Source organism: Lepidochelys kempii, chromosome 7 (assembly GCF_965140285.1).
Source record: "Lepidochelys kempii isolate rLepKem1 chromosome 7, rLepKem1.hap1, whole genome shotgun sequence".
Lineage (NCBI taxonomy): Eukaryota > Metazoa > Chordata > Testudines > Cheloniidae > Lepidochelys > Lepidochelys kempii.
In genome coordinates, this window is record NC_136386.1 from 34,623,055 (window position 1) to 34,650,297 (window position 27,243).

The following is a 27,243-nucleotide window of genomic DNA, read 5'->3' on the forward strand; positions in this document are numbered from 1 at the left end:
CATTCCATAGCAATAGAACTTCATGGAAACAACAAAAAAATGGAACACCTTTAATTATCAGATAGGTGGAGGTTCCAGGTGGAACTAAGTGGGTGAATGTCAAAACTGGTCAATTTGAAAGTCTCTTTATAATTTCAAAAGCTCTTCTTATCTTCCTTTGTCTGTAGCCACTTGTAGGATTTCAACACAGGCATTACAAATGTCCATTACATGGCTTTCATCAGATAATTATGCAATGACACTTTTGGTGAAGCAAGCTAGTTGTCCTGCTGTGGTGCTAAAGGGCTGACTGATGTTCTTGTAATCTTTTATCTTATTCCTTTCTGTCTCTGCCGCCCTTTCCATTGTGCTACAAGATCACAAGATTCCAGCTTGCTACCAGCAACTAATCTTTCTTTTTTCTTTCTGAACAGTCAGTGGTTTTAACAAAGATGCAAATATCCCATTTGACAATCACTGTGAAACTGTTCCCCTGAACAGTAGTAGTAACTCTGAAAATCTTTGTTTTAGGTTTTTTTTTTTGGTCTTATAATTTTGGCCCCCATATGTTGCTAAATGTTACATTTCTTGGTATTGTATATTTAAACAGTAGTTGGCAGCATGAAATTCAGTTCTGGTATTCATTCCCAAGGCCTCTGACTGGGGTGGCAGAAAATCTTCATCTCAGCAGACTGATTATTGTAACTGTGCTATTAAAACCATCTCTAGGTGGTTACTTTTATATATGTTTTTCCCTGCCATCAGCAAGCAAACTTCATAAGGGAAAAGGGCTTTTTAAACAAATGAGATCCTGCTGATGGGGTAGCAATGGCACCTGAGTCCCAAAGGCAGTTCCACTGTGCAGCCAGACATGCACCTATCCACCTAACACCCACATACAGACAATGGAGATAAGGAATGGAGGGGGCAAGACGGACTTCTCTCCTACTACCTGTGAGGCTGTAAACTGGGCCTCTGGAGGAGCAGAACCACCCCTGGGTGCTAGTGGCTGAGGACGTTAATTATTTAATAACTGGTTTGGTTCCACAATCTCCAGAGTCAAATCCTGGTTGTCACAGCAATAGCCAGGCATCGCCCAGCCTTCCTGTGTCCTGACAGCTGTGGCTAGCAGTCGCCCTAACCAGCCCCGTCTCCGGGGGGTTGTACAATAGTCCATGAACTACAGATACATTCTCAGCAACCTCCTCAAAACCAAATGCAATGACAATAGTTTCAACGATAACTCTACAGACTTAAATTATCCAAACACTTTCAACTGAACAGCCACGCTTTGCTGGCCAGGCCTGCAGTTATGTTCTAAGCTTCTATCTTGGGGGAGCTGGGGGGGAAGAGGGAAAAATACAAGTTGTCCAGTAACATCTGTATCACTGGAGAACTATTCATACATGTTCCTGTGAATGGATACTTGGAATACGAACAATTTAAACAAAAAAAGAACAACCGCGTCATGCATGCGAGACCTCCAAATAGAATAATGGTTTTAAGACAGCAAAAGACGAGACAGATTTACTGGAAAAGACAGGAAAGTCTGTGCTATCACAGGCTCTTGCAGTGATGCATATTTTGAAGACAGAAAGGTCAGTTAATGCAAGATTAAAAAAACATTGATCATCCCCGTTCCACAGCAGGCTAAGCGGAGTATATCTGCTTTTGACAAACATGTCATCAAACCATTATCAAGAACAGTCTGTTGACTTGAGCACATTCCTCTTTATAACATTAGCTGTGCACTTAATAGAGCTGGGAACAATAGTTTTATTCACTTCCATTTTGAAAACATGGTGGACAATCCACCGGAAGATATAGCCTTTCTATAGCGAGAGCTATTATAACAAAGAAAATGGAGTCATCATACGAGCCAATCAGTTTGGCTTTCCTGCAAGAAATATCATGTTAGAAAACTGAGAAATTAACCAATCAACTTTCAGTTCCAGTGGACTTAACTCATGATAAAGTCTTGCTGGAACAAGATGATCAGCTCACGATTACACCAGAAAGACAGCTGCTGGCCTTTCACGAAATGACGGCTCCAGTTCCTCCCACTTTATAACTTACTAGGAACCTGAAATATCTTTACAGAGACACTGACAGTAATTTCACTCAATTCTAGATTGCCTTTGGGTTCTTACTGAGACACAGTCCCTTTCTATACGAGGGTTCATATCACCTTTGCAAACGTCATGTTTCAAAACAGTTCTTGCTGGCCAGCAGGTGCTACCACAGATGTAACACAGATTTTTTAGCTCATGTACTGCTCTGGTTCAAACCTGTCAACACAGGCCAGGCAAAACATATGTCAACATGGTTCTGAGTTGCAAGTCTTCATTATGGCACTCTTACTCACATGGAGCAGCACCTTGCTTCACAAGTAATCCCATTGGTTTCAGTGTGAGTTAGCATAACAGAATCTGGCCCATGGTTGGAACACTAGTATAGCTGGCACATATAGTTACAGAAGGACTCAAGACGCAGATTCCAGCTTCCCCAAGGGTAGGGGTGGGATGTCAGATGTGGGGTTCTGGTTTGGTCTATTATAGGGAGAAGGACCATGTGTAAAGTTCAGGTCTCGATCTGCAACATCTCCCAAAGTTTAGGGGTATTTGGACCTGAGATTCTTGTCTGGGCATGACTCTATTTATGATACTTAGATTAGCATCTATTTGGCAGTGAGCTAATATAATGATTAATCATGCTTATGATTGCTTGTTGGACCAGAAGCAACACTGAACTGCATTGACCACAATGCTTACCCAGTTTTAAGCTATAGAAATAGCCATAAGAGCAAAATTATGTTAACTGTCTCTGTTGCAGAACCATCTTTTGCCCAGCCTAAAGCATTCAATATTCTAGTGTGGTTATGATTCAGATAATGGAAAGTATTAATTTGGCCTTTAGATAGCCAGAGAAATAAATATTCATTAATTATATGCTAATATGGAACGTGCTGTATTGGGGGAAAATAAGTGCACTTTACAATCTACTTTTATGGTTACCAGCAACTGGAAACACTTCATAAATCCACTGCTTTATCAACAAAGGATGCCATTACTGAGGAGGTAATTTCTATAAGGATTATATGTGGTGAAGCTGTCACTTGCTCCTGATAAATGATCACTAATAAAATTTTTGTTTCTACTGTTTCTCTATTTAAACCAATGAGAGCCTTTCCAAAACTGACACTTGGCACAGTCCCACATAAATCTTGCAGACATTACATTCATCTCAAGTCATTGCACAGTCCAACTGAATTAGAGAAAGCATGTTTGTTATTTAAAACAATGGCATGTTGCCACCTTGACATAAAAATGATGTTATTTCCATTAACATCTGACATGGATTTGTAGTACCAAAACAGCAGAATTCACAGCATTTGTGTAAACAGTTTGAAGTTGTTTTCTGTACATTATGAGATAGTCTGCTTCTCTTCTGCTCTTAAAAGTATGATAATTATAATTAATTAGATTGCCTTCTGTTTTTAATATACTTCAAAGAGGTGGTGTTGGGCCAATTTTTAGGCCAATGTTATTTCAAACTTTAAATAATTCTTTCCCCCAGCTAACTGTATTTACTAAACATTTAAATCCATTGTGCACTTTTCTGATAAGGGCATGTAGAAATCTTAATAACAAATGAAAGTTGGCTATAATTTCCTTTTAAACTACTGTATTTTGTGGACATAAACAGATCATATGTAAAGAGTAGTTTAAAAAAGGACTGAAGACATCTTTTCATACTAAGCTATCAAATTCATATGAAGCTCTCACTTTATGTGACAAGAATACACATTTTAAAAGATCTTATGTTTATGTTAGTCCTTCATGGACAGTTTGAAATGCCTTATCTGGCGGCCTGAAGAAAAGACGATTCAACCTTTTCATTGTGAAGTCAAATAGGAAGCATTTTGCTCATTACTCTCGTTCAGTCCACGCAAATGGTCTGAAGAGCGGACCTTAGGAAATGCTGAGCACTCACGATTCCAAGTGCTTGGTTTTGGCACTCAGTATCTCTCAGGATCAGGCCTTTAGTGTTGTTAATACACTTCTGTTACAGTCAACAATTTTAAATCAACATGGAGCCCTGCATTTACTTCAATAAGTGTTTGAACTTGCACAGAAGAGTTCAACAGAGACAAGGCAGTTGCTTTAGGGCATGTCTTCATTGCAGAGTTAACTCAGGCTCTTACTCAGATGTTGTACCTAACTGTCCACACACAGAAACCTCTACCATGAGTTCGATAGCGCTTTCAGCTGGGGCTAACTGGCATGGCTGGGAACATAGGCTAGAGCTTGGGTGCCGCTTTCGCTAGCACAGGTAACCCTCCCACTTCACAATAGAATGCAATACTGATAATCCTCCACATTTACCTCCATTGGCCCAGAAGGACAAGCAAGTTCTCCCACAGTTCACTGGGAAAGAATCATAGAGCAGCTCAGCTTACTGTAGCACAAAGAATAGCGGGATATGCCCCCAGAAGTCCTATCAACACACAGAGGTTAGTCCAACACCAGCGAGGATGCAGTAACTTGGGTTGGGCTATGAAAGGTGGCCACTCATATCTAGGCTAGGTCAACCTGGGTGCTCAGACTTGGGTGATTAGCACCCATGTTAACTCTGCAGTGAAGACATACCCTAGGGAAGTGTCTGAATTGCTACCTTTTGGATGATTAAGTGTTAGGATAAGAATACACACTGAGGTTTGAAGAGATGGAGTCTGCTATGATGAGATAGCTACATCCCCCAGCTTTCCTTTGACATTATGTTTTTATCAACAAATCTAGGGTCATCATTTTCAAACTTGATTCCTAAAGCCGGGCATGTGAATTCAGCAGCTGCAGGCAATCAGAACTTTCTGGAAATCAGAACAATTTTATGTACGTGCCCAAATCACACTATTATTACAGAAACAAAAGGCCAATTATTATGAATGACAGGATCATTCAACTATGACTCTCCATCCATCCACTCTTCATCTCAATTTCATTTCCCTTGGATTCTCTTGAACCAGCTTACATAGGAGATGGAGTTTCTTCCCTAAATTTGGGGTTTGTGATAAACTCTTTCCCCACAGTCGATAAGCCCTTTTTTTCATTGCACTACAGATGGGTCTGCACTAAGGCCCCAGACTTCAATCTGTTTCTGTCCTAGACTGGATTCACCTTTACCATTTATCTTTTATATATATTTTCTGATGAAGTAACATGGCTCTATCATTAGATAGACATATCCACCCATTGTTTACAGGCAGCATCCTAGCAAATTGTCATATGAAGTATATAGTCTTTGTATAGGAATATAAACATAGGAAATTATTCCTAAGAGATTGGGGATAAATTCATAAGAACAACAGCTTTCAGATCAACCTCTAACCAGGAATTAAAGGCCATTTTCCAGTGGTGCCTAACCAAATAAGAAACACCTATCTTGGACTCAGACTCTGTATTTCCTGCATCCTAGGAGTTTTATTTCAAAGCCTCCAGAAATCAATTTAGCTCCTGAAGTGAACAAAAAGACAAAAATAGAAGTTTATTTTCATCTGATGCTTTTTACATCCTTGATGACTCAAAAATGACTTTGGTCTTCAAATTTAACAATTTGTTCAAGGTATCAGTTTTGTCCATTATACTTTTTAATACACACCTCTGTATTATCATAGTGTAATGTTCCATACTGTTGTATGTCATGATCAGATACTCAATTTATACAATAGACAGTCAGAGCTCCTTTAAGGCTTCATCTAAAGTTTATTAAATTCAATGGAAGTGTTCCACTGACTTCAGTAATCTTTGGATCCAGCTCTTAGAACATGGATTCTACCAGGAAAACTGCAAGTATACTACACACTGGTTATTTACAGCTTTTCAACGCAAACACTCATTTTTATAGTTGTCTATCTGCACAATTGCAACTGGCACCATTTTGGCTGACAAACTGGGCAACTAGACTGGAGACCTCCAGAGCTAAAAACATGAGTTGCTATGGATTGAGGTAAAGAGTCCAGGCTCCCTAGGTGGGTCTATAGCAGACTCATATCTTCTAGGGATAGGACAGGGGTGTGGTGGCGGGGGGAAACTATAACACACACTCACCAGAGGTGATGTATTGACACTCTTTAAATGACAGATTGGGGGAGCTCCCAAGATCTCTTGCACGAATGCTTATATTCCTGCAGGAAATTAAATTACAAACTAGAATGTTCAAACAATGTTAAGGACTGATTTTTCAAAAATAGAGTCTAAATGTGTTCCTGCAGTTTGGTGGATGTGCAAACAGCAGAATTTACTTTCAAGCCCATGCAGGGGCACCACACAAGACTTGTGCTTCACACGTATATCCCACCTAAATCTTCAAAAGAAGGCTTCAGTAGGAATTATGTGGTACACAGGCCTTGCAAGGGGCCCTCTGCAGTGAGCTGATCTGCATCCTGTCAGGTTTGCAGCCAGTCAAGTAGCTAGATGGCTAAGTTCCACTACTGACTTTAGGGAGCAACTGTGCGTGCAAATAATTGCACACACAAAAAATGTCATGCGCAAATGTAGACCCCAATCTCTTTTTAACATGCTCTTGGTTTACCAAAATGACAAGCCAAAAGAGATTCCTTAACACTGATGAAAGCACTCAAAGGAGGATATTATTCATGCACTGTCTGCACTTTTACTTATCTGTGTTATACACTCTGAAAGACAATGGATCTAAATCATCCCTGGTGTAGCTCCAGTGACTAATGCCATTATACCAGGGATGAGCTGGCTTCATATGCTTGTACAAAACACTGAAAACCAGACACTGCATCCTGCAGCATTAAGCAGTTAGTGACTGATTAAAAGAAACAAAAGCTAAACTGGCCACATGCTTTGATATGTAGATCAAAACTATACAAACACCAGATTAATGAGAGTCATTAGGCAATACTAACGTTAACATGAATGATGGCTTTAGAATAAATAAATGCTTCAGATGACATCATGGAGGGCCTGTTCTTTCAAACACAAACACACACACAAATAACTTTGCATATGTGAGTAGTATCATTAAAGTCAATGGGACAACTTGTATGAATAAAGTTACTCACGCATATAGGTGTCTACAGGATTGGGGCCTGAATTTGTAAACAGATCATGTTTATTTTGCATGCTTATGTCAAGTTACTGAAAAAATAAATTTCACCCTAAGTGTTCCAGTTGCCATAACATAAGGGGCTAATGTAATCCAGTGATGCATTAGAAGGAGGTGATTCCATCAAAAGATCCTGGTGATATCATGAACCATGAGAGTGAAACAAGCGGTATATCAATGTCACTGGTGCCATTCCATGGATTAAATGCCTCTCTCTGCACAACAGCGGCATGTTTTATTTTTAAATTAAACATGGTAAGCTCAGAGGTGAACTATTTGATAAATACTGATTAAACAGATGTAATCATTTGTCTTAATATACCTGCAGCCTTTTAGATCTTGTACAAATAATTCTCTCCCTGCCCTACCAGCTGGCTCCTAAGAGAGTTCAACTAGGACCTAAGTAGCAAGTTAAGAAGCCATTTCCTGAAGATGTCGGGTGGGGAGGAAAATGAGTAAGAGCAGTGGGGATGGGGGCAGCATGGCTTAGTGGATAGAGAACTACACTGGAAGTCACAAGGTCTGGATTCTATTCCTGGCTTTGGCACTGACCTTCCATGTGACCTTGGACAACTCACTTCGCAGCTCTGTGCCTTTGTTTCCCCTCCTGCCCTTTGCTGGGAGTAGGGAGCCTGACCCTCTTCTGACAAGGGGCTATATTTTGGGAGGGCACAAGCATTTGATTCATGACAGCTCCAGCAGCGAGAAACATTCCCTGCAGCTCTAGTTGATGTGGGGATAAGACCAGTTACCAACCCAGAAATATCTCCCATTGGATTGGCAGGGTGATGGCTTGACCCGGCAGCCCACACCTAAAGAGAGAGCAGTGGAAGGAGGAGTGAATAGCTGATGTCCCCTTAGGGTGCCCAGGAAAGGTTTCGCAAAAAGAAAAGGAGTACTTGTGGCACCTTAGAGATGCATCCAATGAAGTGAGCTGTAGCTCACGAAAGCTTATGCTCAAATAAATTTGTTAGTCTCTAAGGTGCCACAAGTCCTCCTTTTCTTTTTGCGAATACAGACTAACACGGCTGCTACTCTGAAACCAGGAAAGGTTTGGAATTCCAAGGGCCCTTATCTCAGAGGACAGCAACATTGAACAGGGATCCCGGGGGAAGGAAGTGTGCCAGTGGGGAGGTAGCAGGAATTAAATGAGAACAATAGGCACTATATTAATGGTACAATAATACATTTTGGATAGGATGTCAATTTTAGACCCAGGCTGCTATTGGAATTTAGATAAAAACCTCAAACCTTTAATTTTAAGCCTGGTAGCACATGGATCCAGACACTGCTGGATTAGCTCATCTCTGCAAGTTTTTTTTTAGCATTTCTACTGTACTCATCCCAAATACTACAATGTGTATTGAATTGGTGCTGCTGCATTCTTGTTTGTCATACATTAAATTCCATGGCACGGCAGGACCATTCAGTATTGTATATATCCAATACAACCACTGAGTCAGAGCAACTGTTTAAAGCTATGTTTTAGAGAACTGTCTTATTCCTGTCATATTAATCATAGAGCAAACAAAGTTATTCACTTAGAAAAACTCTCCCACATTCAGAAACATTTTGCATAATGCTTAATGCCCAAATATTTTATGGATAAACATCAGGTTACTCTTGACAACGTCTGTAGCAGATAGAACTATTACCATCGCATTTGGAAAGCCCAAATTCTACTGAAGCATTCAATACACCTCAAGTTCTGTAGGCCAATAGGACCATGAAATCACAAAGCAATTCCATTTCACTAATGCTAATGCTTTGAACCTACAGCCACAGAAAGAACAGTTTGGTCCTTTCCTCAGCTGGTTCTTCCCTAGACACTCCTAGATTGAATGTCTGAAATGTAACATTATTTAGCTACCTGCAGGAAAACAGTGCTCTCGCTCATTACTTTGCTGTGATTTTCTTGTTACGATGACAAATACTGAATGACTATGTGGATATACAGCACAGCATCCAGCTTCTGTAAGCCTATCACAGACTTCCCACGTATAATAAAGCTATTTGCCACAGAGGGAAACTGACCTGTCAAACAGTTTTATCTAGACTCCTCGCACTGATGGTGGCAGTGTAAACACTTTCCCTCTGTCCAATTTTTAACAGCACTTGCTGAACTCAGCTGTTCTAACCACAGAGCCACTTTGTTTTATTGCTGTCATAAAATATATTCAGTGGGTTTGGGTAGAAAACAAACTCCTCAACAGAATACGAAATATGACACGCCCCAGTCAAGAGGGGTTGGAAAGGGAAGAGGTGTGCATGAATATATCTCAGCAGCAGTTACCTTACATTGGACTAACTAATAAAATAAGACATTGACCAAGATATAAAACAAAACACTTTAATACAGCATGCTTTACTTGTCCCTCAACCCAGGTTAAAGAACATACCAGCACCCTTTGACATAATTTATTAATACAATCACACAAGTCCAGTTATTTTCCTTAAAATGTGCAAATCTTTAACTTATCTCAAGGGGTTACTTGAAACTTGTGATGGGAATCAAGTATTAATTGGAGAAAAGAATCTTACTGTAAGCTTCACCACTGTGTGGCCTCTCTGAAGCAAGAAACAACCTAGACATTTTCCAGAACTAAAGTGCTCCCATTGTATAGGACCTTTGTTCATTGAATTCCATTGATTCTCCCCTGTCACATCTGATAACGGCTCTTGATTCCAGTGAAAGAAAACTGTCATGGCTAAATGTACCTTGCCCACTTAAAGAAAGTATAAGCTATTAACAGGCTTGTTATCCTCAAGACGTTTTTAACTGAAATTGTTCCCTGTCCACTCTTCAGCATAAGCAGCGATGAAAACTTCTCAACAGATGCTGGCAAAAAAAATAAGAAAAAAATTGCTGTGGCTTCAGACCATCTGCATGGATTAAACCTTCATCGGATGAAGGAACTTTTCTGCACTTGAGACAAAGGAAAGGTTTCTTTCTCTATATCTAAAAATATTAAATTTACCAAGATACCATTTCATTCCCAGCTGTTTTCATCATATCTTGTCTGTCAGAGAGTCATTTGAAAGCCATTGCTAATTTATTATTTTTTTAACAAACCCCTCTAGATGAAATCGATGCGATGATTCTAGTTTACAAAAAAAAAAAGTAAAAAAAAAAAGAATCGTTTGATAGAATTTCCTGCCTGCTTTTCCAGAACTGCCTTCTCTCAACTGGCGAGGGTGGGAAGGTTCGATAGCTGACTAACCCCCTCTTTCAGTGGCCAGAAAGGGCCCAAGGAACTATGACCAGATTCTATAGGATTCTCATGTCACATTATGGTGTACACAATATACTATGAGCAGACACGTGGTAACTTTTATTTTGACGCCTCTCACAAGCATTACCTGGGGCTTTGCCACATGTCCTACGTAAGGGACAGCACATAGTTGCGCTGCTTCAGGAACAGACCTGGAACCAAACTGTCACTCAAAGAAATGAGAAGTGGGAAGTGGAGCTCGAGGCATCCCGATCTGCAGCTCCAGCACACTAACTTGCAGTAAGAAAAGTGAGTTGTTTAAAGGGACAGTGACAGATTCATCTTTCAAAGAGATGTCCGTTTGAATGAGTTAATTGACAAGAGGTAAATAAAACCAAGATTACCTTGACAGCATCCTTTCAAAAAGGAATACACATTGGGGACTGCCCAGAGACAAAGACGTTAAGAAAACCTGTGGGCTGGGGCAGGAATTCAAAGCAAAGTGGAAGAGTTCATTTCAGGGTGTGAAGGCAGAGTTTTTGAGTCATTTAATAGGGTAACTCCCCAGAGAAGAAATCAGCCACTGAGTTTTCCAAGTGTATCCCAAGTGCTTCATCTTAAGTACAGAGACTGAATTTCAAGGGCTTACCTTCTCAACAGGTGCCTAACAAATGCCTGCTTCAAATACAGCATCTTGGAGGTATGGCATCTACTCAAGAGACTCTTGATGGGAATGAGAGTAGCAGCCGTGTTAGTCTGTATTCGCAAAAAGAAAAGGAGTACTTGTGGCACCTTAGAATTTGTTAGTCTCTAAGGTACCACAAGTACTCCTTTCCTTTTGATGGGAATGACACCCTCAGACTCAACTCTTGTCTGAGTTCAACTGACTAATTTGATCCAGGCCCAGAAGGTTGTTTCATAATTTATACTTGATTCACTGATCTGCGGTGTATGCTAGTAATGCAGTGTGGGGAGCCCTGGATTGGCTTCAGAAAATCAGGCATGCACTGCAATATCAGCCACTACCCTGAAGTTTTTAACTGAGTGGTTTTACTTTGCTTTGAAGACACTCAGGGTCAATTCCAGCTCTGTTGATGTCAATGGAAAAACTTAAACGGGAGTTGGACTGGGCCATAAGCACCTCTTCATTTGACAGATTTATACCTGCTGAATGCTGTAAGATCTTTGAGTTCTTAAGGCTTTCAGCTTCTCATAGCCTGAGGAGTTGAGTTATGTGAAAAGCACCACAGTTTACTCAAGAAATACGAAGGAAAAACTTATCCACCTCACTGGTGCATTAAAAATATGCACAGTTACCACAGTGGCATTCATAAGATGCTGGTCTTTTTGCTATTGAAGTGTGTTATACGGTACATTATGATTAACTATTACACAAGCAATGTCATAAAAACAATTAGAGGTAAAGAAAGGAGAATTTTCTATAACAAAGGTGTAACTGGGGATAAATTGTTTGACAATCAAAACTGCATTGCTCAGAAAATAAAAGCCATCCGAGCACAGCAATTTGCTTCAGTAAGTGTTAGCTGTGTGCAGTAACATCTGAACAGGAAATAACATCAGATGGATCCTGTTTATATGGTGGTTTATCTCATGAAAATGGCTTGGCCCTAACATCTGACCCTTCTCTGAGAAATCTGGCTTTTTCCTTTTTTCCTAAAAGAAACCAACCCTATTCTGGAAGATTCAAAGTGGGATTATCACAGAGTGCTGGGTTGTATTTCTTTTAAAAAACATTGCTGGATATTTTTAAAGAGGGAATGCAGTGTGGTTAAACTGATTCCTCCTGATTTAAACCATCTAACTAATGAGCACTTGCAGGAAGTATAATCACAACCTTTAAACATTTGCATGTTGTTACTGGCCAAACCATAAACCCCGTTTGGAAGCGCTGGACAAGTGCTTCCCATTTATATGAGGAAGTGCTCATTCAAGGTGAGGAATGACAGTCCTGCTGAACTCTTCCACATCCAGACAGTTACTGTGCTCTCCTCAAGTTTATTCATAGTGCAAAAATACTACAAAGTTATGCTCTATACTATTGCCCTGTCACTGCAAATGCAAACAGGCTTCACTGATCTGGAGTGTCCATGGTGCGTGTCCAACACTCTCCCAGAAGTGGAAGTACATAATTAATCGTTCCCTCTTTAAGGGAGGAGGATAGAGGAAAGGGATGCAGTCACCCTAACTACAAGACCGCTCAAGCTGGAGAGCAAGATTTAATAGGCTACAATACACATACTTCTTCCAAACATATTTACAACTGCGGCATACACATGTATTGATTACGTGGTTATTAATGTGAAATGTGGCCTTAATGGTCAATTGTTGTTTTACTGATGATCATGGTAGTAATTCAAACCAAAAGAGAAAGAGAGCTCTGCTATCACAATTGGTTTTGAGCAGACCTGCAAAACAATTTTGTCACTGGCTCCAAAGCAACCCCAATTCATAGCAATCACTGTTACACCACCCGCACAATGCCAATCTCAGGATTTTGGGAAGAGAAGATTTTTCTGTGAGATACACCACAGAATTAATGTAGACTCATTTATACAGGAAATATTTAAGTTCCCCCTGGTTTCCTGCTGCAGGATGGGAGACTGGCTGCTTCTTAAAACAACTGGTTTATGAGCTGAGGTAATATTCCCAAGAAAAAGGGCTAGAAACTTAGGGCCTGCTTCAAAGTCTGTTGAAGTCCATGGAAAACCTCCCATTGATTTCAATGGGCTTTAGGGTCAGGCGCTTAGTATTTATAAAACAAAAGGGGAGATTACAATCTTTACAATCTCAGGTCTCTTTTATGAGACTGCAGGATTCATGGGATCCATAGGCCAGCTCTGGTTACGGTAATTATCTCTACAGAACAACCTGTCCCAAGTCTGTACACCTTGCAGCTCAGCAGAAGAATCCCTGGAGTGAATCTGGCCCAATACCTCTAATGGCTGTTACCAAGGCAGTGATTATCCTTGTGGATAAAGCAGACTTGAGTTCAAATCCTGGCATCATTTTTATATAATTTCCTGTAACCTGTCTCTACTGAGGCGAGTCTAAGGCTACAAAAACTGAAGTGCTATTTGATCCACTACCATCAGCTTGTCGAAAAATATTAAAATAAAAATTGTGCAACCATACAAGAAACTATTAGGGTTCTCTCTCCTCCCCAGTGCAGACCTACCTTTGGTTGAATTATGAATCATAGGGGGACAGGGGGAATGGTTGGAAGAGCAAGCCCAGAAGATCAATTAAATGCTCTTGTGACAGACCCTCAACGAGCACTATGACAGGAGACAAGCATTTGAAGTACTTTGAAATGGCCTTGACTATTGTGATGAATTAGGGTCTGTTTCTGTCAAGGACTGAGCAGCTCCTGTGAGGTTCTAAGTACCTTTAACTCCTGGTTGAAATCAATGGGAGTGGAAAGCACAATATCTACCCCAACGGGTTCAGAGTAGAGCCCCTTGCAATGAATATTCTTTATCAGTTCTTCTGACAGGTCTACGCTGTCAAACAAAAATGTCTTGAGGATGGAAAGAGTGATGGGAAGAAGGCCACGCTCAGTTTGCAAAGAAACTGAAGACTTTAGGCGTTTGCTTTCTTTAAAAGAAATGTAGTGTTTGCTTAAGTGTTACTGTCGTTGAATGGGGATAACTCCCAAACCTTAAACAGATCTTTCTGCGATCCACTGAATGACTGCAGCACTTTAGGAATCAGAATGTTGTTGACACAGACCATGTTTCAACTTCTTTCCCAGGGGCTGGATAACCTGCAAACTCATGACACTGGATATAAAAACAGCTATACCCTAGCTACAATATTTTTGACCTTGCTTGTTGATCTTGCCTATTAGGCAGTAACAACAACACAGTCTTTACTCAACAAGCACTGCATAAAATGTTTATCTTTATTTTAACAACCTTGGGCCACTGAATGGGGAAGCAGGGGGAACAAAATAAATCTGTCACAAAAATGCACGCAAAGTGGTTTTTTTATTCATGCTCAACTAGCAATGAAGAAAGGGCTTATGAACTGTTACCTTCAGCAATGTTAGTACACCTCTTTCTGTTTGTTCAAATGGATCTCCTTAGGCATCTGAGCATTGACAATGAGCCAAAAATCATTTGCTTCAGATTCTTTCTGACAGGGCTCATTGTCCTGATAATGGCAGAATGTGATAATAAAACTTTACCTTTTCACCTTAGGAGTAACTTCCTTATTGCAAGGAGTGTTGTGTTTTGAATGGCAGATTTATGAACAAAAAGGGATGCCGGGGCTTAGTCCCAAAAATGTCCCCCTAACATACACATTTGTCTCTTGCAAATATGACCTTGGAAGTTTGTAAAGTGCTGCACAGAAATGGTGCCAGCAGCACCCCGGCCAGCCCACTTACAGCCTTGGGAGCTCCATAGGTGCCAGTTCGTTTGTGGGGTTGGAAGAATGACTCTTGGGTGGGAGAGATGTGGCAAGATATGGAGTAGCTGAACAGGGGTTTGGATAAAAGGCAGCTTTGCCACAAGCCCATCAACACGTGTGCTTCTTAGCAGATGAACAGACATTCTGCCTGCTTACACCTGAACCCAGCAGGGCCCCACTAGAGAGAGCAGAGAGCATGTGGGATTCTGGTGATCTCCCAGCCACACAAGGGGCAGGGATGCCAGGGAAAAGGGGAAGGAGCCTGTCCTTTGAGGTAGCTGTGAAAGAGTTTATCTTCATTTGTTAAAGGCAATAATGCTAAGAAGAAAGGCTGATGGGGACAGTTCCAGAGAAGGTAAAGGCAAACAAAACACATAAATGAAATAATACAAACAATACACAGTGAGCCCAGGGGCCCTTTTTCTAGGACGGGAAGGGATGTTAAAGGAGCACCAAGTTGCCTGTGCTGTTAGTCCATGGAGCCACATTATGTTATCCATGGTCCCCTTTTCCTTCCTACGGCTCATGACATTTGCTTGTTGCTTTTTCTCTTTAACTAGACAGCAGGCTCTTTGGAGAGGGGATGGCATCTTCCCGAGGATGTGTGCAGCTCCTAGCACGGTGGGCCCCAATCCTGATGGAGGCAGGGGGGAGAGGAGAGCCTTTGGGGAGTACATGATAGCAATAATTTATTGTTATTGCTGATTTCCTAGGTTACTTACTGTGCTTATGCTAAATGCCTGGGGTGGCTGTTGCTTTGCATATGCTCCCTCTGCAACAGGTGCACTACTGCCTACTGTCACTTAGCAATGGAATTACATAGATCTGCTAGCAGAAGGACTGATCCTGTAAATGCTAACTCACATAAGTAGACCTTGCCCCACTGATGTCAATGGCGCTATTTACACGAGTAGGGGCTAGTTGTGGAGTAAGGTTTTGTGGAACCGGCCCCCAATCCATAGGCCTGACTTCTTACACCACACATGAGATGTTCAAAGACAGACTTCCAATCAGTCAGTCATCTTTATTCAGAGGCATCTCATGCACCATCACCATTAGGTGGCACTACTGAGTAATACACATCATTGCATCCTCTCAGAATGTAATTTCCTCCCAGTTTATGAAAATGCATTATTGTGATCTCTGCTTTAGCTACATTGGTAATAGGCACCTTAGAAATACTTGAAGACATTCTGAAGTACCAAAAAATAATTATACATGCATAACATATGCACACAGTTAAACACGTGTCAGTTAATGCTAATAAAAACTCCCTGACCCAAACCACCACTCCGGCAAGTCTGTGTAAATGGATAAGCCTTCCAACATCCCCTGTACTTCAACAAATAAACATTCCAATCTTGAATTCACTGCAGTTCTTAAACAAGTTATTGTTTGCCAGAAGTACGCATCCCTCCTTAATTAATAAATCTTTCCATATATCCTAACTTCTGCTTAAAATAGACTAGAACAGTTTTGAATACAACAGAACTCAGGGGATTAGGAGGTGGGATCAGACGTAAGCCACCTGTCAGACAGGATCAGAATTTAAGGATTCCCCCCCACCCCTTTTCCTTGGATTTAACCAGTCACTTAAAAAAAAATTCATATGCTGTAATGTTCCCTGTATAGTCTTGTTTTTGAGCATGTATACAAAGAAAGGTGGCCTCATGGCTTAACGGCACATTTTCAGAGTTATTATCTTCCCTCTTAGCTCCAGCCAATAATGAGAAGGGTTCTTACTCAACTACAGTTCATTTTTTTCAGCAGTGATTTATTTATATGGGGAAGCCAGAGAAATCCCCCCCCCTCTAATTTCCCCTTCTATACATTCTCTGGGGTTGACATTATCTTTTGCTAAATGTATGGTACTATGGACTTGTGAATGCACACTCCCCTCCTCTCAGTCTGTGGCTCTGAATTAATGTGTGGCTTTCCCCATCTATGGAGTTCAGACAGCACTCCTAGTTAGTGAGATGATCCTTGGCTTTATTCAGCTTTGAAGGCTAGATTGTGACTTGGACTATATATCAGTGCAGGGTGGGTACCTACTGCTAAGGTCTGGGCGAATAGGAACAAACAGGATAAGCGACTACAGTAGCAGTATGTAACTAATTGTGATATGTAACCTATTGATGAAACAACCCTCTGTACCAGATGAATGGAAGGCAGCTAATGTACTGGCAATTTTTAAAAAGGGCTCCAGAGGTGATCCTGGAAATTACAGGCTCGTAAGCCTAACTTCAGTACCAGGCAAATTGGTAGAAACTGTGGTAAACAACAGACTTATCAGACATAGAGGAACAGAATTTGTTAGGGAAAAGTCAACACGGCTCTTGTAAAGGGAAGTTATGCCTCACCAATCTATTAGAATTCTTTGAGGGTGTGAACAAGCACGTGGATAAGGGTGATCCAGTCGATAAAGTATACTTGGATTTTCAGAAAGCCTTTGACAAGGTCCCTCACCAACGGCTCTTAAGGAAAATAAATATCCATAGGATAAGAGAGAAGGTGCTCTCATGAATCAGTAACTGGTTAAAAGATAAGAAACTAAGCATAAGAATAAATAGTCAATTTACACAATGGAGAGAGGTAAAAAGCAGGGATCCCCCAAGGATCTGTCAACATATTCATTAATGATCTTGAAAAGGGAGTGAACAGTGAAACAGCAAAGTTTGCAGTTGATACAAAATTATTCAAACTAGTTAAGTCCAAAGCTGACTGTGAAGAGTTACAAAGGTATCTCACAAAACTGACTGACAGGGCAACAAAATGGCAGATGAAATTCAATGTGGATAAGTGCAAAGTAACACACATTGGAAAAATAATCCCAACTACACATGCAAAATGATGGGGTCTAAATTAGCTATTACTGCTCAAGAAAAAGATCTTGGAGTCATTGTGATAGTTCTCTAAAAACTTCAGTTCAATGCAAAACAGCAGTCAAAAAGGCTAACAGAATATTAGGCATTATTAGGAAAAGGATAGAAAATAAGACATCAAATTTCATAATGCTACTATATAAATCCCTGGCACACCCACACCTTGAATACTGTCTGTAGTTCTGGTTGCTCCATCTCAAAAATGATTCAGTAGAATCTGGAAAAGATTCAGAGAAGGGTAACAAAGATGATCAAAGGTATGGAATGGCTTCTAGACAAGGAGAAACTAAAGAGATTAGGGCTCGTCATCTTAGAAAAAAGACGATTAAGGGGGGACAGGATAGAGGTCTATAAAATCATGAATGGTGTGGAAAAAATGAATAGAGAAGTGTTGTTTACCCTTTCCCACAATACAGAAACCAGGGGTCACCAGATGAAATTAATAGACAGCAGGTTTAATTCAAACAAGAGGAAGTACTTTTTCACAGACTGCACAATTAACCTATGGAACTCATTGACACAGGATTCTGTGAAGGCCAAACGTATATCTGGGTTCAAAAACAAATTAGATAAGCTCAGGGAGGGCAGGACTATCAATGACGATTAGCCAAGACTGTCAGGGATGTGACCCCATGCTGGGGGCAACCCTAAATCTCTGAGTGTCAGTAGCTGGGAGGAAAAGATAGTGGTGGATCACTCCAAAATTGCCCTGTTCTGTACACTTGCCCTGAAGTTCTGACGCTGGTCACTGGTGGAGACAGGATATGGGGCTAGATGGACCATTGGACTGACCCAGTATGATTGTTCTTATGTTCTTAAGCACCTGCTTATCTCAACAGCACAGCCCCAGGGGCATCATTTGCTGTGGGACTAAAGAGGCCGTTGTCCCCATTGTAACAATTGGGCCTACAAATTTGCTCTAATTGTGAGCTCACATGTAAAAAGTAGGTACAAGTTCATAAGATGTCACCATAACCTATAACAGCTAGTGCTCCTGGGGAAAGGTATGAAAGGGAGACAGACTGAATTAGTCCAAACAACAAGGTCTCCTGGTAAAACTCAAGGGCAACATTAAGATCATACCTGGCAAACAAGAGAAGTGTGGAACCAGAAGTCAGTGAACTAAAATTGGTGTGTCAGAAACTAGGCCTAATTAATGGACAAAATAATGAGGCGATGGGCTATTATGTCCACCATTCCCTTTGTGAGCTTTAAAGAAAGAGACTTTTGGGAGAAAAATTGGCTACTGTGGTTCGGGACTATTTAGATAAGCTGGACGAGCACAAGTCCATGGGGCCAGATGTGCTGCATCCGAGAGTGCTAAAGGAGCTGGCGGATGTGATTGCAGAGCCATTGGCCATTATCTTTGAAAACTCATGGCGATCCGGGGAAGTCCCGGACGACTGGAAAAAGGCTAATGTAGTGCCCATCTTTAAAAAAGGGAAGGAGGAGGATCCGGGGAACTACAGGCCAGTCAGCCTCACCTCAGTCCCTGGAAAAATCATGGAGCAGGTCCTCAAGGAATCAATTCTGAAGCACTTAGAGGAAAGGAAAGTGATCAGGAACAGTCAGCATGCATTCACCAAGGGCAAGTCATGCCTGACTAATCTAATTGCCTTCTGTGACGAGATAACTGGCTCTGGGGATGAGGGGAAAGCGGTGGAAGTGTTGTTCCTTGACTTTAGCAAAGCTTTTGACACCGTCTCCCACAGTATTCTTGCCAGCAAGTTAAAGAAGTATGGGCTGGATGAATGGACTATAAGGTGGATAGAAAGTTGGCTAGATTGTCAGGCTCAAAGGGAAGTGATCAATGGCTCCATGTCTAGTTGGCAGCCAGTATCATGTGGAGTGCCCCAAGGGTCGGTCCTTGGGCCGGTTTTGTTCAATATCTTCATAAATGATCTGGAGGATGGTGTGGATTGCACCCTCAGCAAGTTTGCAGATGACACTACACTGGGAGGAGAGGTAGATATGCTGGAGGGTAGGGATAGGATACAGAGGGACCTAGACAAATTGGAGGATTGGGCCAAAAGAAATCTGATGAGGTTCAACAAGGACAAGTGCAGAGTCCTGCACTTAGGACGGAAGAACCTCATGCACCGCTACAGACTAGGGACCGAATGGCTCGGCAGCAGTTCTGCAGAAAAGGACCTAAGAGTTACAGTGGACAAGAAGCTGGATATGGGTCAACAGTGTGCCCTTGTTGCCAAGAAGGCCAATGGCATTTCGGGATGTATATGTAGGGGCATTGCCAGCTGATGGAGAGACGTGATCGTTCCCCTCTATTCAACATTGGTGAGGTCTCATCTGGAGTACTGTGTCCAGTTTTGGGCCCCACACTTTAAGAAGGATGTGGAAAAATTGGAAAACGTCCAGCAGAGGGCAACAAAAATGATTAGGGGACTGGAACACATGACTTATGAGAAGAAGCTGAGGGAACTGGGATTGTTTAGTCTGCGGAACAGAAGAATGAGGGGGGATTTGATAGCTGCTTTCAACTACCTGAAAGGGGGTTCCAAAGAGGATGGATCTAGACTGTTCTCAGTGGTAGCTGATGACAGAACGAGGAGTAATGGTCTCAAGTTGCAGTGGGGGAGGTTTAGGTTGGATATTAGGAAAAACTTTTTCACTAGGAGGGTGGTGAAACACTGGAATGCGTTACTTAGGGAGGTGGCGGAATCTCCTTCCTTAGATATTTTTAAGGTCAGGCTTGACAAAGCCCTGGCTGGGATGATTTAGTTGGGGATTGGTCCTGCTTTGAGCAGGGGGTTGGACTAGATGACCTCCTGAGGTCCCTTCCAACCCTGATATTCTATGATTCTATGATACTGGAGTGAGCTTCGCTATCCTGGCTGCCACCCTCACCATCTCCTGGGACCCTGGACCTTCTTCATCCTACTCCTGAGAGCTGTCCTGACCAGATCAGCCAAGGAGAGAGATCCAGATGATATTGCTACCTCTACTGAATCCCAACCACCACTGGGGATGTGCCTTTTTCCACACCTGCCTCACCCTCCTTCTGTGTCCGCCATCTTATTTCTTCTCTCTCCTACCCTCTCCTTTTTTCTTCTGTTTAAAAGAGCCAGGCTTAGTTGGCCAAGACTGCATATTTGCAACACTCCTGTAAGCCTGTGACCAGAAAGAGTCAGCTAAAAGCACTGCCTTACGTAGCCTGGTCCTGGTATGAGTTTACCAGGTCTCGGAGTGGCTGATAAGAATGTGTGCTCTGCCTGTGTTTTTCCAGCAGTGAGATTGCAGGTGAGAGAAGCTGCATTTTCTCTTTGTGGTTTTTGTGAGTGTTTGTCTTATTTTGTCTGCTCAGGAAATGGGATCAGACTTTAATAACAGCAACGACAACAGCTCCAACCCATCTCAACTCAGTTCTGTCTTCCCCAAAAGGACAGTTATTAGCATCTTTAATATCACCTAAGAGACTGTCAGACAGGGTATTTTCCATCTAAAACCTCTCTCCAGCTAAAGGGAACAAGAGATTTTTCTGTATCTTTAATAAAAGGTTGAAAGGATTTTCAATGGTGTGTTTGCCATGGCACTAAGCAAGCTGAGGCCTCTGTACACCAAACCTCAAACCTGGTTTAACATTGTTTAACCTCGGAGAGTGACTGAGTTATGTTAACACCTTTGGCCCATTTATTCCAACTAAATTAATAAAACACTCCTCAACGTTGGTCTGCACCCCTGCCCCTGATTTTCTAAATGCTCCATTAGGTCTTCCACTCTTTGCCCCACATTTGGACACGGTTATTAAGAAAGCAAACTTTGCCACACAGGGAAGGAAGCATTTACCCCCATTAAGTTCATGAGCTGTGATGTGTTTTGTTTCTTTAGAGGAGCAAGTGAACGTTATTATTTCTCCAAGTGTTCCAGGAGAGAGCAGGACACTTCATGGTGGATGGTTTGGGGAAATTCAGGACTGGGAGTGTGGTGGGATCACCCCTGCATAAGGTAACTGGGTGATAGAGACCCTAAGGTGCCACAAGTACTCCTTTTCTTTTTAAAGACTAGAATGGGGCTGTCATGTTGTAGGCAGGCTGCTGGGGTCAGAGCGCTGAATTGGGGCTGCATAGCACACAAACACTCAAGGAGCTGCATGCTTGTCTGCTTGCTGTTGGTGTCCAGGCTGTGAGTCATAAGTACAGAGCAGTTAAAGCACCCAGAGTTACCAGGCAGGTGATGACAATTCCTCACTGGTCTGGATTTCACCTCAGAGTGTGACTTTCCCTCTTTAGTAAAACTTGCCACATCTCTGATTTCAGTTAGTGCTGTTGTGACTGAACAGCCTTATGCATGATTGGATACTGCAGCAAGACTGTTAAACATATCTTGGAGCACGTCTCGAGGGTGTGAATTCCAAGACAACCAGGACTAAATTCTGGTTACCGATTGACAATGTACATTATAATAGTTTGTTTTCAAAACATTTCTAGTAATATTAGGATGAAAAATCTTGAAGAGTTAATTTTTATTGGGAAAGACATAATTTGCTCTAGAGTATAGTCCCTATAATTTTCTTAAAATACAAACTAATCTGAGACATAACAATAACCAAAAGCCATAGTTCAAATTGTTGCTCATTGTTATTGCTATTAAACTGCTGTTATTGACTGTATAAACCTACAATGTTTTGAACCCTATCTTCTTTTGTAGTGTGCAATGCTCCAAACAGCTGTTAAATAGAACAAAAGCATAATCCATCAGCATCAGTCTGAATAACTATAAACATCCCATTTCCTTGAAGACAAACGTGGCATAGAATATGATCTGGAGTTGCCTAAATTTAACATCGGAATTATATAGTTCCTATATTTTTTTAAAAAAAAGCATTGAAAAGTTTGAATTTTATCCAAACTTCAAAGCTGGCATTTGACACAGCTGTGTTGTTTTCTGGCTTGGTGGATACCAAATGTGGAAGATTTAAAATTCGTATTTCTTGCATTGATGCTGGTTAAATAATCACCCCCAGGTTATGCATGTATTCTGATGCTGGAGGCTCAGAAAGATGAGAATCTCTGCTATTCATAGACTGATTCCTGCTGGCAGATTTAAGGCCCAGTTCCTGGGGAGATAACAGAAGAGTTAGCTGGCTTTATTTAATATTTATATTATTATATCACTGGGAGGCCTTGAACAAGATCAGGGACCCAACGTGCAAGGTGCTGTGCAAATGCAGCCTGTCTAGAAGAGCACTCCATAACTACAGATGCAAAAATAGCATTAAAAGCCTTCAAGAGAGGAAGAGAGAAAGCCCTGCAATGGCTAGCTGGAAAACCTAACTTCAAACCTCAATAAAATGAGGGGACAGGCAGAAAAATCAGTGATAATCTAAAGCAGGAGCTCCCCAACTTTTTCACTTTTTCAACTTTTTCACCTGGATCACATCTTAATAGAGTGTCTCTTGGACAACTTCCCTTTCCATTGACAGTTGAGTAACGTCCTGCGGCAGCTACAGCAATTGTTTGTGTGGCAAAATAACAAGGCTATTTAAAAATTAATTGCTCAGTTTAAAGGCTTTTGTAAAAGGGCGAGACTGGCAGTTTTGGCCCACCACAGAGGAATGGCTACAATAGATGGCACCACCCCAGGGGGAGGTATGTTGCCTCCCGAAGCCAGAATGCTTCCTAGAACCCCCAGGCATACACAGGCTGCACAGCCACTACTAAAACCTCTCCCTTCAGCATGCCAGTCCCATATATCAAGGACCACTGTGGACAAGGGATGCCTGTACGTGGCCCGGCCTTCCCCCTGCCTCTCAGGGTACCGTACACTCACCGTGGCTCAGGGACTGCAATGTTGCTTGGCCTTTATAAGGGAAAGGATCCTTATGTCCTGTCTTCAGGTTCACCTACACAAAGATCAGGAGGAATTAGACCCCAGATGATTTAATTGGTACTTTTCTGAAGATTGACAAGAAAGGTGCCATTTAGGAAAAGAAAAAACAAGTGATTGGCATGAGGTTTTTAGGATGGCCGCATTGAGTTCCTCCTCCCGCCCCCTCTGCATAGTACAAGTCCTTGCTAGTGTTCTTTTGGCACTTTGAAAGTGACAAACACTGGAGGGAGGGGAAGATCAGAGAAGTCTGGTCGTAGGAAACAAAAATGCTTTCTCTGATTGGATTCAAGACTTTTAAACCTGAACCTAACCAAAAAAATGTTTTTCCTTTTCGAAAAGCCAGGCTATTTTGAGCACATTCATATTTCTGTGACTCTCAGTTAGTTTCAAACAGTAATGGATGGCCGCAAATCATTCCATTCAAGGACAACCAGGAAGGTGGATTGGGATCAGATGTGACAAGACCTGGACTTGTAATGCTGATCCCCTGATGTTTTTCCACACTCCATTCACTTTCAGTCTGCACTACTTCCTTGTTTTAGATCAAGGGAAACAGCAACAAGAAAAAACAAAAGTAAAATATCCATGGGGTGTACATATCTCGTTTGTAACTGGCTATAGGAATTCTGAGAGCAAAATGGCTGCTATCTCTAGACAGGACTTGAAAAAACTACTCACTCAGAAATTTTCCCCAGGCAAGTGGGCTAACACAGGCAAAGGAGCCATTGTTCCCTCGTGATAGGTACTGCAGCACCATTGCAAAAGAGAAGCAGAGAGATAATGGCACAGGTGCCCTTGCTCCTTTCACAGGAGGGCAGGCAGGAACCCTGAAAACAGATCCATGTGGAGAAAAGCTGCTAATACAGACAGTTTCCTACACATCCTGCAGCCCTGTAGCCCCAGAAGAGTCCAGTATTTGTTTATTTATGGGAGGTAGGAAGACCAGAATTAGTTATTGGGAATGAGGGAACCAGTCATTAGTTAAATACAGTGGTGGAGGATCAAAATTCCAGCTTTGACTAGTGAGGGCAGACGGAGAGTCATGTATCTAACTTGAAACAAATGCAAAATAACACATCTGGGAAATAATATTTATCTCATGCTTGAGCTAAAAGATTATCTTCATTACATGTCATTAGTCATTGCATTTCATAGCTTCATAGAATTTAAGGCCAGAAGAAACCATCAGATCATCTAGTCTGACCTCGTTTGTATAACAGGCCATTAGTTTTCACTCATACACTCCTATATTAAGCCCAAAGACTTTAGTTAGACTAGAATCATAGAATATCAGGGTTGGAAGGGACCTCAGGAGGTCATCTAGTCCAACCCCCTGCTCAAAAGCAGGACCAATCCCCAATTAAATCATCCCAGCCAGGGCTTTGTCAAGCCTGATCTTAAAAACTTCTAATGAAGGAGATTCTACCACCTCCCTAGGTAACGCATTCCAGTGTTTCACCACCCTCCTAGTGAAAAAGTTTTTCCTAATATCCAACCTAAACCTCCCCCACTGCAACTTGAGACCATTACTCCTTGTCCTGTCCTCTTCTACCACTGAGAATAGTCTAAAACCATCCTCTCTGGAACCACCTCTCAGGTAGCTGAAAGCAGCTATCAAATCCCCCCTCATTCTTCTCTTCTGCAGACTAAACAATCCCAGTTCCCTCAGCCTCTCCTCATAAGTCATGTGTTCCAGACCCCTAATCATTTTTGTTGCCCTTTGCTGGACTCTTTTCAATTTATCCACATCCTTCTTAAAGTGTGGGGCCCAAAACTGGACACAGGACTCCAGATGAGGCCTCACCAATGTCAAATAGAGGGGGACGATTATGTCCCTCGATCTGCTCGCTATGCCCCTACTTATACATCCCAAAATGCCATTGGCCTTCTTGGCAACAAGGGCACACGGCTGACTCATATCCAGCTTCTCGTCCACTGTCACCCCTAGGTCCTTTTCCACAGAACTGCTGCCTAGCCATTCAGTCCCTAGTCTGTAGCTGTGCATTGGGTTCTTCCGTCCTAAGTGCAGGACCCTGCACTTATCCTTATTGAACCTCATCAGATTTCTTTTGGCCCAATCCTCCAATTTGTCTAGGTCCCTCTGTATCCTATCCCTGCCCTCCAGCATATCTACCACTCCTCCCAGTTTAGTATCATCCGCAAATTTGCTGAGAGTGCGATCCACACCATCCTCCAGATCATTTATGAAGATATTGAACAAAACCAGCCCCAGGACCGACCCCTGGGGCACTCCACTTGACACCGGCTGCCAACTAGACATGGAGCCATTGTTGAACCCGACAATCTAGCCAACTTTCTACCCACCTTACAGTGCATTCATCCGGCCCATACTTCTTTAACTTGCTGACAAGAATACTGTGGGAGACTGTGTCAAAAGCTTTGCTAAAGTCAAGAAACAATACATCTACTGCTTTCCCTTCATCCACAGAACCAGTAATCTCATCATAGAAGGCGATTAGATTAGTCAGGCATGACCTTCCCTTGGTGAATCCATGCTGACTGTTCCTGATCACTTTCCTCTCATGTAAGTGCTTCAGGATTGATTCTTTGAGGACCTGCTCCATGATTTTTCCAGGGATTAATGCATTTCAGTCCTCAGGAGACTAAACTGTGTCACAGGGAGAGACCAAAATGCCACCAACATCCATGGCCCCTGGAGTGGCAAGGAATTGATTAGGTGAGATATCTCCAGATGTTCATTGAAATGCTCTCCAAGCCATTAGTCACTGATGGGCAAGACCATCAAGTATATTCTCCAGGCCTGTTTTGCCTATAGAAATGAATGCACAAACAAAAATGCTGCTCTGGCACAGTGTATACTTGGCATACACACTGCTCCATCGTATGTCTACTTAGCTAAATCATATTTCCCTACAAGATTTTCAGATCATGATGTGGATGGCAAATATACGTAATCCATCCCTTCTGGGACATGAACCTTGGATCCAGTTGAGTGCTAACAGGAGTTGCACTGACTGATACTACCTGTGGCAGTACAGGTACCCATCCAAGAGACATCATATCTGATATACAATGAAATATTGTTATTTTAAAACTTGGACTACAGGAGTTTTAATTTATCTAATCATTTGGGCCAGTTCAGTAAATTACCCCAGAAGAAGAAAAATGATCAGTCAGTGGACTTTATTCTAATCCACTGGCATGCAAAATGTTTAGATGCCTTTACCTAACATCAGGTCAGGCTTGAAGAGTCCCATTCTAACGTGATGTGCTATGGGAGTGGTAATTTGAAAAATATGGCCACTTGTTCCAAAAAAAGGTCAGTTTGCATTAAATATATAATGGTATCTTGTGCCAGCAGAACCAACCTGCAAAATCTTATGCCAGTTTCCTGAAATGGAGAAATAACATTGTATATGCATAATAATACCCGCCTAAACTGACAACACTGGATGTACACTCTAAAAATGAAAGGAGTCAAAAGAGTCTCACCCAAGAAGGAGATATGGAGGAGTGATGGAAAGGGCAGCAGGGATGGAGAAAGCTGAATCTCTGAGTCTGGGAGAGCTTCCATGTCAGAGAAGAAATGACTCACCTTCTGAGTTGCTAGGAAACAGAGCTAGGAAAAACACAGGAGCTCTGGAGTGAGAGTTAACTCACACTACAACACTGCCTAGTGAGTGAGATGGTTGCCAATCTTTAGACTAGATACATATCTAGACACATACTATTGATTTTTCTCTCAGCTTTCTTAGAGGCACTGCTTACTTTAAGAT

At 41.8% G+C, this 27,243-nt stretch overlaps 1 long non-coding RNA gene across 1 annotated transcript in view; it reads right to left on the bottom strand.

Moving 5' to 3' along the window:
• The window catches only part of LOC140914431 (uncharacterized), a 61,003-nt gene extending 33,969 nt beyond the window's left edge, over positions 1-27,034 (bottom strand). The window contains exon 1 of the long non-coding RNA XR_012159861.1: positions 26,960-27,034. This is a non-coding gene — a long non-coding RNA (uncharacterized LOC140914431). The remainder of the gene's footprint in view (positions 1-26,959) is intronic.
• Positions 27,035-27,243: the final 209 nt, after the last annotated feature.